The 12,443-nt window shown below is 50.3% G+C and overlaps 1 long non-coding RNA gene across 2 annotated transcripts in view; it reads right to left on the bottom strand.

Moving 5' to 3' along the window:
- Positions 1-12,443, bottom strand: part of LOC147728914 (uncharacterized) — a 190,146-nt gene that overhangs the window by 65,358 nt on the left and 112,345 nt on the right. The window contains exon 1 of one of the 2 annotated variants that reach the window (XR_015309587.1): positions 6,752-6,848. The exons of the other annotated variant lie outside the window; for it this stretch is intronic. This is a non-coding gene — a long non-coding RNA (uncharacterized LOC147728914). Of the gene's footprint in view, positions 1-6,751; positions 6,849-12,443 lie in introns of those variants that run through there. 2 annotated transcript variants of the gene reach the window in all.

Raw genomic sequence — 12,443 nt, 5'->3', positions numbered from 1 at the left:
AGGTGAGATGCATATTGCCCCATAGCTGGTTTCTATGGTTCTTCGGGGGGTGGGGGGGTGAGATGCTCCAGTTGCCCCAGATCTGGTCATTATGGTTCGGTGAGTGAGGTGAGATGCACATTGCCCCAGAGCGGGTTTCTATGGTTTCCCAGGGGAGGTTGGGATGCACATTGCCCTAAGATCTGATTTCTAAGATTCTACCAGGGAGGAGAGATGTGCATTGCCCCAGAACTGGTTTCTATAGTTCTCCGGAATGAGGTGAGATGCGCATTGCCCCAGCGCGGGTTTCATTGGTTCTACGGGTGAGGTGAGATGTGCATTGCCACAGCGTGGGTTTTGTTGGTTCTATGGGTGAGGTGATATAAGCATTGCTCCAGCGCAGGTTTCGTTGGTTTTATGGGTGAGGTGAGTGTCTCCAGCCCCAGCCTGGGTTTAATTGGTTCTATGGGTGAGGTGAGGTGAGAAGCTCCAGCGCAGGTTTCGTTGGTTCTATGGGTGAGGTGAGATGCGCATTGCCCCAGCGCGGGTTTCATTGGTCTATGGGTGAGGTGAGGTGAGATGCGCATTGCTCCAGAGCTGGTTTCTATGGTTCTGCGAGTGAGATGAGCTGCGCATTGCCCCAGCGCAGATTTGGTTGGTTCTATGGGTGAGGTGAGATGCGCATTGCCCCAGCGGGTTTCGTTGGTTCTATGGGTGAGGGGAGGTGAGTTGCTCCAGCGCGAGTTTCATTGGTTCTATGGGTGAGGTGAGATGCGCATTGTACCAGCGCGGGTTTCGTTGGTTCTGTGGGTGAGGTGAGGTGAGTTGCTCCAGCGCGGGTTCCGTTGATTCTATGGGTGAGGAGAGGTGAGGTGAGTTGCTACAGACCCAGTGCGGGTTTCTTTTGTTCTATGGATAGGTGATATAAGCATTGCTCCAGCGCAGGTTTCGTTGGTTTTATGGGTGAGGTGAGTGTCTCCAGCCCCAGCCTGGGTTTAATTGGTTCTATGGGTGAGGTGAGGTGAGAAGCTCCAGCGCAGGTTTCGTTGGTTCTATGGGTGAGGTGAGATGCGCATTGCCCCAGCGCGGGTTTCATTGGTCTATGGGTGAGGTGAGGTGAGATGCGCATTGCTCCAGAGCTGGTTTCTATGGTTCTGCGAGTGAGATGAGCTGCGCATTGCCCCAGCGCAGATTTGGTTGGTTCTATGGGTGAGGTGAGATGCGCATTGCCCCAGCGGGTTTCGTTGGTTCTATGGGTGAGGGGAGGTGAGTTGCTCCAGCGCGAGTTTCATTGGTTCTATGGGTGAGGTGAGATGCGCATTGTACCAGCGCGGGTTTCGTTGGTTCTGTGGGTGAGGTGAGGTGAGTTGCTCCAGCGCGGGTTCCGTTGATTCTATGGGTGAGGAGAGGTGAGGTGAGTTGCTACAGACCCAGTGCGGGTTTCTTTTGTTCTATGGATTGGTGAGATACGCATTGCCCCAGCGCAGGTTTGGTTGGTTCTATGTGTGAGGTGAGGTGGGGTGCGCATTGCCCCAGAGCTGGTTTCTATGGTTCTGTGAGTGAGTTAAGTTGCTCCAGCCCTAGCGCGGGTTTTGTTTGTTCTATTGGTGTGGTGAGGGGAATTGCTCCAGTGGGGATTTCGTTGGTTCTATGGGTGAGGTGAGATGCGCATTGCCCCAGCGCGGGTTTCGTTGGTTCTATGTGTGAGGTGAGATGCGCATTGCCCCAGCGCGGGTTTTGTTGGTTGTATGGGTGAGGTGAGGTGAGTTGCTCCAGCGCGGGTTTAGTTGGTTCTATGGATGAGGTGAGGTGAGCTGCTCCAGTGCGGGTTTCGTTGGTTCTATGGGTGAGATGAGGTGAGTTGCTCTAGCTCAGGTTTCGTTGGTTCTATGGATGAGGTGAGATGCACATTGCCCCAGCGCGGGTTTCTTTGGTTGTATGGGTGAGGTGAGGTGAGTTGCTCCAGCGCGCGTTTCGTTGGTTCTATGGCTGAGGTGAGGTGAGTTGCTCCAGCAGGGGTTTCATTGGTTCTATGGGTGAGGTGAGGTGAGTTGCTCCAGCTCAGGTTTCGTTGGTTCTATGGTTGAGGTGAGATGCGCATTGCCCCAGCGCGGGTTTCGTTGGTTCTATGGGTGAGGTGAGGAGAGTTGCCCCAGCGCGGGTTTCGTTGGTTCTATGGGTGAGGTGAGGAGAGTTGCTCCAGCGGGGGTTTCGTTAGTTCTATGGATGAGGTGAGGTGAGTTGCCCCAGCGCGGGTTTCGTTGGTTCTATGGGTGAGGTGAGGAGAGTTGCTCCAGCGGGGGTTTCGTTAGTTCTATGGATGAGGTGAGATGCGCATTGCCCCAGCGCGGGTTTCGTTGGTTCTATGGGTGAGGTGAGGTGAGTTGCTCCAGCGCGCGTTTCATTGGTTCTATTTGTGAGGTGAGGTGAGTTGCTCCAGCTGGGGTTTCGTTGGTTCTATGGGTGAGGTGAGGTGAGTTGCTCCAGCTCAGGTTTCGTTGGTTCTATGGATGAGGTGAGATGCGCATTGCCCCAGCGCGGGTTTCGTTGGTTCTATGGGTGAGGTGAGGAGAGTTGCTCCAGCGGGGGTTTCGTTGGTTCTATGGGTGAGGTGAGGTGAGTTGCTCCAGCTCAGGTTTCGTTGGTTCTATGGATGAGGTGAGATGCGCATTGCCCCAGCGCGGGTTTCGTTGGTTCTATGGGTGAGGTGAGATGCGCATTGCCCCAGCGTGGGTTTCATTGGTTCTATGGGTGAGCTGAGGTGAGTTGCTCCAGCGTGGGTTTCGTTGGTTCTATGGGTGAGGTGAGGTGAGGTGAAGGGAACACTGCCCAGAGCTGGGCTCTTTTGTTTTGCGGGTGAGTGAGTTCAGGTGCTGGCTGCCCCCGGAGCAGGCCCCTCCGTGCTCCCGGAGGGCGCTCGACGTCTCTACAACCTGCCTCATGTCCTTGTCACATTTCTCCTCACACCAAAGGCGGCGCATTCATGAGGTTGTCTCTTTATTTTTCTCCTGTCCCCTTTCTTCCATTTTCCCCTCTGACGCCCTCTCTTTTTTCGGGAATAATCGCTTTCTTCGCCTGTTTGCTTTGGGGGCTTTTCATCCATGCCCGGTTCAGAAAGGCGTCCCGCCCCCTTTCTGTGCGTCCTTTGAAGCCCCTCGCCTGTCCGCGTCCTGGTCCGGGTCCTGGCCGGCCTGTCACTCGGGGACCTTTGTATGCCCCCGGCCCCCACCTCCTCCGGAGCACATTTCTGCCCCCTTCCTCCCGAGCCCAGGGCTCGGGTGATCGATTCTCCTAGGAAGGGCCCACGGCAAGGTGCTCAAACCCCTTTTATTCCTACATTCCTTAATTCGTCCGCACCGTCCTTCCTTCCTTCTTGATCCATACTTCGGGGCCTTATTCTGTCACTCATTCAATGTTTTCATTCTTTCGTTCTCTCTTTCTTTCGTTCTTCTCTTTCTCCTCCCGTATACTTTTCCATTCCCTCTTCCTTTCTTCCGTATATTCTTCCTTCCTTTCACTGTGTATTCCCTTCTATTATCTCTCTATTGCTTTCCTCCACGTCCTCCCTTCTTCCTCCTTTCCTCGATTCCCTTCTCCTCCCGCCTCATGTTTTCCTTTCTTATTTCATTCCCTCAATCACTCCTCTCCCCCCTCCTTCATTCGCGTCCTCCTAGTTCCCCGTGTCTCTCTTGAGACTCGTGAAACTGGCACACGTCGCACCCTGCCTTTATACCTTAGAAGGAAAGAGCAGGCAGGTCCAAGAACCAGGGCTTTCCCCATATTTTTGGGCCATCAGCTTCAGTTCAGGAAATAAAATTAATATTTTCTACGGAACTTAGTTTGGGCTTCTAGTGGCTTGTAGCGGCAAGACGCCCGTGGGAGAAAGGCGCTAAATATCTAAAAAAATATATCTATAACGCAAACGAGATATTGTGTTTGTTGCAAGTCAGTAATGTTGGGAAAGGATCAGCCTGCACAGCACTCGGAACTACCATCGCGCCTCTAGCCGCTACGAGCGCGAACTCCGTCCTGAATTGTAACGATGTATAAAGGGCTCCTTATGCCGGGGCGCAGCACGTTTCTAAGCGCTACTGGTGCAGCAGAACACTAACTGGGAAATATTACGTCAATTGTTTTCTCTCCAGGATTAGCAATGTTGAAAATGTGGGCGTAGGGGTGAGACCTGAACGGCCTGCTTGAAAAGCCGCTATGAGGTGTGGGTCATTTTTCAGGGTTTGCCTGACTACAATCTAGTGTGTGTGTGTTTGTATGTATGTGTATACACATGCAACCAGACCCGTTGTCATTTTTAACACACTCACTTACATATATGTTAACTATGACAACGGGTTGGTTGTATGACTGCGCCGTCTTTGAGGGCGGTCATGGGGGAAGGACACTTCTAGCTCCTAGACCAGGGGAAAGGCACTCCAGTGTCCGGCATCTAGGCTCACCTTGAAAAATGTCCTACATTTTTTCGCGTCATGAAAAAATGTAGGACATTTTTCAAGGTGCAACCTATGTTACCCCGGTTCTAAAATAGTCTATGCTCGTGGCTTCTGGTACTGTCCGCCCGTCGGCGGCTCCGGGTTCAGTACATAAGCCGCGCTTGTGGCGTCCGTGACAACCTCGGGCAAACCTTTCAACCCTCCTCGGATATAACACGCATTTCGAAATCTTTTAAAAGCGCGAATGAGGCGTGTTCAATAGTGAACTGGAAACGGCAGCCTTTGCCGCCCCAGACCCGTTCTCCTTCTAGAGCCAGGTTCCACTTGGTGAAATATTTAGGCGCTATTGTGGAAGCGCAGACTCTGGATACAAGGGATGAACGTCCAAGAGAGGCGCACTGTCCCTGGGCAGTTACATTGATGATCGCGCCTCGGCGGGCCCCAGCCCTGCACGTAGGCGCTAGACGCCGAGATCACCAGCAAATCCAACCCCGTCTATCATCTGCGCGAGGTTGGCAAACCTCCTCGAAATATGCTCATCACAGCGCTTGGACACAGCCCCCTGCATAAGCACGCGCTATATAAAATGTATCACTATTATTATTTGTCTCCCCCAGGGAGAAGCCCCTACCTGCAGCAGGACGGCTGGAGCCCGCACCTACGGGGTCCTGCTTGGATTCCATGAACAAACGCAGCGCCTGCAGACACGACGGGCAACAGGGGCGCCTCTGTTCAATTCGATGTTAGAAATAATATACAGCGTGCGCAAATAAGAAAACTGTGCATAAAGCGCTTGTACGCATTAAGGTGTGTTAGCTCTGGTAACACAAGATGGCCAACCATCGGTGTACTTTCTCTGTTCACTGGTCCCTTTCTAGGAAGTGGCTGAGGCGGGATCGGTCTACATCTGAGCTAAATATAGCGCTTCGAAGTCGTTGTTAAGCGTTGTATACAGCAGGTGTTACAATTGGCTGATTTAACGGTACAAGAATAAAGGGCAGAAATAAACTAGGGAATCCTGATGTAAATTCCAGTCGTCCAGTACTAAATGGTTCCTTTAACATACATTGCGTAAACAGGGTTTGGGTAATGGACTATATATGTTGCTATGGGAAAAACCCGAAATTCTACAGGTAAATTAAATGTAGCATTTGAACCTGAAAAACATCCTCGGCTAGGGCCAATATGCGACTGCAAACATCAGAAAAATTATCCGCAGTAAAGCGCAGAACCCCAAACACTAGCAAAAGGGTCTTGCATCCATTTGCAAATGGTCAAGTGAAATCTTAACCAGGAAAATGATACATGGAACTATAGGCTTACAGACGAGGAGCTATTGAAAGAGCGCCGTAATGCAGCTAAAGTCCAGAGCAATGCGGGTTGAAATAGCGCGCAGGAACCCTTGCACGCAGTATATTTACTCTACTGTACTTAGTTGGAAAAACCGCTCTAAATACTGCCGGGGATAAGAGAAGGTAACGTGCCGCTCTGAACCGTGATACCACGCGTTATTCCAGCGCGTGCCTACCCAACTGGGCCCAATGGTTCTTCCCCGAATCACCGCAGGGCCCCGGTCGGTCTTCGAAAGCCGTGCCCCGTGTGTGCCTCAGACTGGGGCGGGAACACCGCCTGCCTCTCGACACACACTGGAAAAAACAGACGTGTGCTGGGGAAAGGTATATGCGCATATGACTAACTAACCGCTGCAACTGCTTGACAATAACTAAAATATGATTCACATAATCACGGACAGATTTAGCACAATATGATGTTAGAGTGCCCCAAACACTATTTCCAACAACATATTCGAAAAAAATAAAAATAAAAGCCTCAGCTGTCTGACACCAACAAATAACACGACTTCGCACCTTACAATGGTGACCCCCCCAGGGTGGGAGCCCCCACTTCAGTCGTAAACACGAGTTTAAATTTTTTTTTATTCTTCTGCCATTGGCTGAATGGGCTTAGACTCCTAGAAAAGGGCAGAGGGCATCAACCATCCAGGGGTACCCGTGTCCAGCCGTCCCAGGTAGCGGTGGCCCCTCGCAGCTCCTGCCCACCGCCCCAAGACCCCCAGAGAGCCGAGAGCTGCGCGGCGCCTCCCCGGAGCAGCCCCCTCTCCCGGGGACGCTGCAGCACAGCCAGGGCTGCTGCTGCCGACGCCGGCAAAGCACACCGGCAGGAAACACAAAGGTAGAAACGCAGAGAGCAGCCGTGAAAATACACCAACACGCCGTGCACATGATATAGCGGTGCAAAAGAAAGAGCAGCAGCTGAACACATATACACACACGAAGGGAAGAGGGCTTAAGCTCTATACTCACGTTTCCGGCGAGGACACTCCAAGCCGCACTAACCTCCCCTTTCCTCTGCCCCGGATTGTTTTATACATTTCTCTGGGATACACTTATAAACAAGTGGAAATTTTGCATCCTACTGCACCATTTTATACATGATGAGCCGCCAGTAATGGGATTATTAAACAAAAACCGTCTCAGGCGCTGGCGTTAACCTTTTTTAAAATGGCTAATTAGGTTTTGCACAGAAAAAATTAGATTTAACATTGCTTACATTGCCTACATTTTCAGCGGATGCTACAACAATCTCAACTAGGGCCGGTAAAACAATTCCAACAGATAATGCCAAATTAACTATTTTAACACATATTACGGGCTCCATATAGCGTTTTTGAAGAAGGCAAAAATATCTCCATGATCAAATATTATATACATAAAACTAATTATCTCCTCTTGCTGCCTCCATCAATTACTGGAGAAGAGAGTGGAGAGAGAGCGAGAGAGAGGCTCCGGGCGCCATCTGGCGGCCATATGGAAGAACTACCTGCATCCGCTTTTTTACCCAGTCACAAAATGGCACCTGGTACCAGACCCTTATTGCTTCTGACGTGTCCTGGGTCGTACACGACGGGAAGCACTCTTGTCAACATTAATAACAAAGAGATTCACAGACGTACCGTAAAAAGGCTAGAGAGAAAGAAGACATCACTATGCCACCAAAGAACTCCACATCCTCAACATTCCAATTCTCACTCCAAGGAGCAGATACCACAGTTCATGGTAATATACATCATTGTACTGGGGCTTAAGGGAGTTGGGGTGGAAAACGGGATAAAACGGGGCGTTACCGTCGTCACTTGACTATCTTAAGACATTAGAAGTATTATTCAAGCTGCTGCTTATGTGCAAAGGCACCTGCCAACTTACAAATTGATGCCACCCTGTGAGGAGGGGGCGGGGTCTTTGGGGGTGGGGCTCGTGCCGATAGCTACGTAAGAGGCAACCCCGCCACTGTGTCTTTTAAAAAATGTAATAACAAAGGATCATTGAGGCTAGTGGCGAAGTCCTGGCGTGTTTCTCTTCACACCACATAATGGAAGTCTGCACTATAAAGTCAGCGAAAACGAGCTGGAAATCCATTATTTACAGTGATTTCCAGCTAGTTTTCCCTTCAACATGCCACCGTGTGATTTCGGCTGATCACCAGGTGCCCGTGTGAAGTGTGTCGAAATCGTGTGACACACGGTGGCACCGTATGAGTTGGCAGGTTTGGTCTTGGTGGAGTTGACCCCGAGGGCTAGCAGATTGGCCTTCTCGTGGGATAATCAATGCACGTTTGCGAAGTATGATTTCCCTTATTGCCCAAGCGCATGCACCTGTTTTGGAAGCATGTCAAGACAATTGAGGCCCGCTGCCAATGGGGTGAAGGATATTTAACAAGACCTCACAACAGGGAAGAACCCTTGGGAAGGGTACACAAGGGCCCTTCGGAACCATAGCTGTCCCACACTTTGGAAGCCTAAGTAACATGCTTTACTGCTCCCCTCTGCCCCCATATAGATGAGGAGCTTGGCCTCATCCCAAAGGGTGGTCTGGATAAAGGTAACACGTGCAAACAACCTGCCAGTCGCACAGCAGTAGGCCTAAGAGCTAGCTATCAATAGTGCAGCAAGTGTAGTGGCACCAGAGCCAACGGTGTGAGCAGCCCTCTGGGATGCAACTATACCCGATCTTCAGGGGGGCTAAGACTCCCAGCCAGGGCTGGCCCTAGCACTGGTTGCACAAGGTGTAACAGTCTTTTTTTGGTGCCCCACCCCCTTTTCCTCCTTCTCCATGAATTCCCTTACCCCCACTCACCAACAATGTACCTCATCTCTCTATATCCCCTTTGTGACAAACAATTCATTTTTTTATAGGCTACTCGTAGTTTACTCACATTCAGTTCTGTGATGTGCTCGATATACGTTCTTTGTAGCAGGCACATTAACCTTCTGCACTGTGTGGCTGACAGGAGTGCCCATGTGACTGCAAGGTGAGCAATGTAACAGTGTGAGAGTAGGGTGAGAGGAGTGACTGCAGGGCAGGGGCGCAACTAGGTCTTAATTTCGGGGGTTGGGGCTAACATGGCAAATGAAGGGGCGTGGCTAATGTTAATCAGGATCGATTAATGCTCAGGTCAAGCGGAGAAAACATGCAACCCTAAAATTACCCCCTCGCACCCCAAAACCCATTACCACCCTGAACCCTGAAATCATCCCCCTAGAACCACAAACCCCATAACCGCGCTGATCCCTAAAATTACACCTTATCCCCCCAAAACCCATACCCACCATGAACCCTAAAATTACCTCTGGCACCCGAAAACCCATACCCACACTGATCCCTAAAATTACACCCTTGCCCCCTCAAATCCATTACCACCCTGAACCCCAAAATTACCCCCCTCACACCCTAAAACCCATACCCGCACTGAACCCTAAAATGAACCCCATGACACCCCAAAACCCATTACCACCCTAAACCCTAAAATGACCCCCTGGCACCCCAAAACCCATACACACCCTGAACCCTAAAATTGCCCCCTGACACCCGAAAACCCACACACACCCTGAACCCTAAAATTCCCCCCTCACATACTAAAACCATACCCACCCTGAACCCTAAAATTAACTCCATAGCACCCCAAAACCCTTAACCACCCTAAACCCTAAAATTACCCCCTGGCACCCCAAAACCCATACCCACCCTGAACCCTAAAATTGCCCCTGACACCCGAAAACCACACCCACCCTAAACCCTAAAATTACGCCCTGGCACCCCAAATCCCATACCCACCCTGAACCCTAAAATTACCCCTGGAACCCCAAAACCCATGCCCTCCCTGAACCCTAAAATTACACCTGGCACCCCAAAACCCATTACCACTCTGACCCCCAAAAGTTCCCCCGGTACCCTAAAATTACACCCTTGCCCCACAAAACCCATACCCACCCTGAACCCTAAAATTACCCCTGGCACCCCAAAACCCATACCCACGCTGAACCCTAATATTACCCCTGGTTCCCCAAAACCCATACCCACCCTGAAGCCTAAAATTACCCCTGGCACCCCAAAACCCACACCCACCCTGAACACCTAAATTACCCTCCTGGCCCCCATACCCGTCCTGAACCCTAAAATTGCCCCCTGGCACACCAAAATCCATTACTACCCTGAACCCTAAAATTACCCCTGGCACCCTAAAACCCATACCCACTCAGAACCCTAAAATTACCCCCTGGCACCCCAATCCGTAACCCACCCTGAACCCTAAAATTACTCCCTGGCACCCTAAAACCCACACTCACCCTGAACCCTAAAGTTACCCACTAGCACCCCAAAAAATGAACACTACAGACTTACACTACATTTGCATATTCGGAGGGGACTCTCCTCTTTAGAGAAAGATCCATGGCCCTGTTCACCATTTATCTGGGGCCATATGTATCAACAAACCCTTTTGCGATTCCTAAATAGCGATTTTTAAGGAATCGCTATTTAGAAATCGCAAAATGGTATGTATGAAGAAATTCGCTATATTTTAGCGATTCCTTAAAATTCCTTAATTGCGATTAGCAAATTGCTAATCGCAATTAAGGAATAATTTCCCATTCATTCCTATGGGCCAGGAGGCCCATAGGAATGTTTGTGAAGTAATTCTCAAATTGCGAATTCGCAATTTGTTAATCGCAATTTGAGAATTATTTCAAGGGTGCAGGGGTGTCTCAAAGACACCCTGCTGCACCCCTGAAATGTACATGTGTGTGTATATGGTGCACATACATGCCCTATGGGCATGTGTGTGCATCACATGCCACCTTTAAGAATGCCAAATTGTGTATTTTTTAAAGATTTCGCAAATTACCATCAACTACAAGTTGGTGGTAATTTGCGAATTCTTAACCAAAATTCGCAAACCAAAAATGCTACATACATAGCATTTAAGGAATCGCAAAATTGTGATTCCTTAAATGCTATGGCAAAATAAGGAATCGTAAATCTTTGCGATTCCTTATTTTGCGAATTTTTGATACATGCCAAAACATGCAAAAAGACCGTTTGCGATTCGCAAAGACCGAAATTCTACGACTTTCGGCCTTTGTGATTCGCAAAAGGCTTGATACATATGGCCCCTGGTGAGCTGCGCTATGGATTTGAATTCCCTACAAGTGCACGGACAGCAGGGGGAAAGGGATGTCCAGTGCAGGTGAAGCTTTTCCTTTGTAAATTAATTCCTGCTGGCGTCATAGCCCAGGGTTTGATGTCTGTGCACTTGTATGGAATACACATCCATACAAGTGCACAGACAGCAAACCCTGGGCTATGACACCAGCAGAAATTCCTTTACAAAGGAAAAGCATCACCTGCACTGGCCGTCCCTTTCCCCCTGCTGTGTGCATCTTCCCACTCCCACTCCATGCTGAACACATCAAGTACTTAGGTGAAATCCCTGCCTTCAGGCAAGGATATCACCTCGGCGCCAGTAAAGGAAAACAAGAGGTGGGGGCTGGGGGTTCACTGACACTGTTTAGAGGCTGGCTGGCTCAGGCTGCATCAATAAAAATGACATTCTCAGCTCCGATGCGCAGTCATTTCAGTGCGTGTCAAATTAGCCCGGGCTGAAGAAGACGACGGGGGGTGGTGGGGCTGAAGCCCGGTGAGCCCAATGGGTGTTGCGCGCCTGCCGCAGGGTGAGTGAGGTGACCATATGAATTTTGGTGCGGACGTAAGTGCAGAGTGGGACGAATAAATGTATGGTTAGTGATGGGCTTGTTTGAGTGAGATTGCAGAGTGAGCATTGAGGGAGATAGGTGAGTGAAGTGTCCCATGAGTGCAGGGTGAGTAGTGTGCTCCTGTAACTGCAGTGGAGTGGTGTGGCTCACTGGTTAGAGGCGGCGGACCCAGAAGCAGAGAACGGCCGGGACCAGGGTTCAATTCCCGATGCGGCAGGGTTGTGGACCAGGGTCAACGGACTCGATAATTCTCGCCTCGGTGCCTACTCTAACCAGAGATCACACTCGGCAACTCTGGGCATTAAGCTTGCCTCATCTCTACAACACCCCCCCACAGACGCCGGGGATGCCTGGTTTCACCTTGGAGATACTCAGAAGGGACCATCTCACAGGGAAAGCCAGGACGGGTTCCCCAGCAGTCTTCAGCGCCAGGACACCCCGAGATGGGGTAACAGTGCGCTTTACAAGTATCATCATTTTTTTTTTATGAGGTACAGGGTTAACAGCGCAAGTTCATTGTGAGTGCAGAGTGATCACTGTGAGTGCAGAGTCAGCGGTGTGCTCATGTGAACCCAGGGTAAGTGGAGGGAGAACAGTGTGAGTTCACAGCGAGTGGCATATCTACAGTGTGGTCATTGTGAGTGCAGGGTGAATAGTGTGAGTGCATGGTGATCAGTGTGAGTGCATTGCGATTGCTGTGAGTGCAGGGTGAGTGTGAAAGTGAAGGGTGAGAACAAGGAGAGAGTTGTCTGAATGCAAGGTGCATACCCAGACACTTGAACTAACTCAGCATGTTATTGAGGGATGGCGTAGGGTTTCAGTTATAAGTTAAACTATTGCTATTATGGCGTTATTCAGGGACAGGGCCGGATTGGCCGTAGCAGGCACCAAGCGTTTTCTTGGTGGGCTGGAAGGGAGGGGATAGTTTTTGGACCTGTGGGGGCCAC

The sequence above is a fragment of the Lissotriton vulgaris genome, chromosome 3_1 (assembly GCF_964263255.1).
Source record: "Lissotriton vulgaris chromosome 3_1, aLisVul1.2, whole genome shotgun sequence".
NCBI lineage: Eukaryota > Metazoa > Chordata > Amphibia > Caudata > Salamandridae > Lissotriton > Lissotriton vulgaris.
This window is presented reverse-complemented; position numbering and strand designations above follow the sequence as displayed.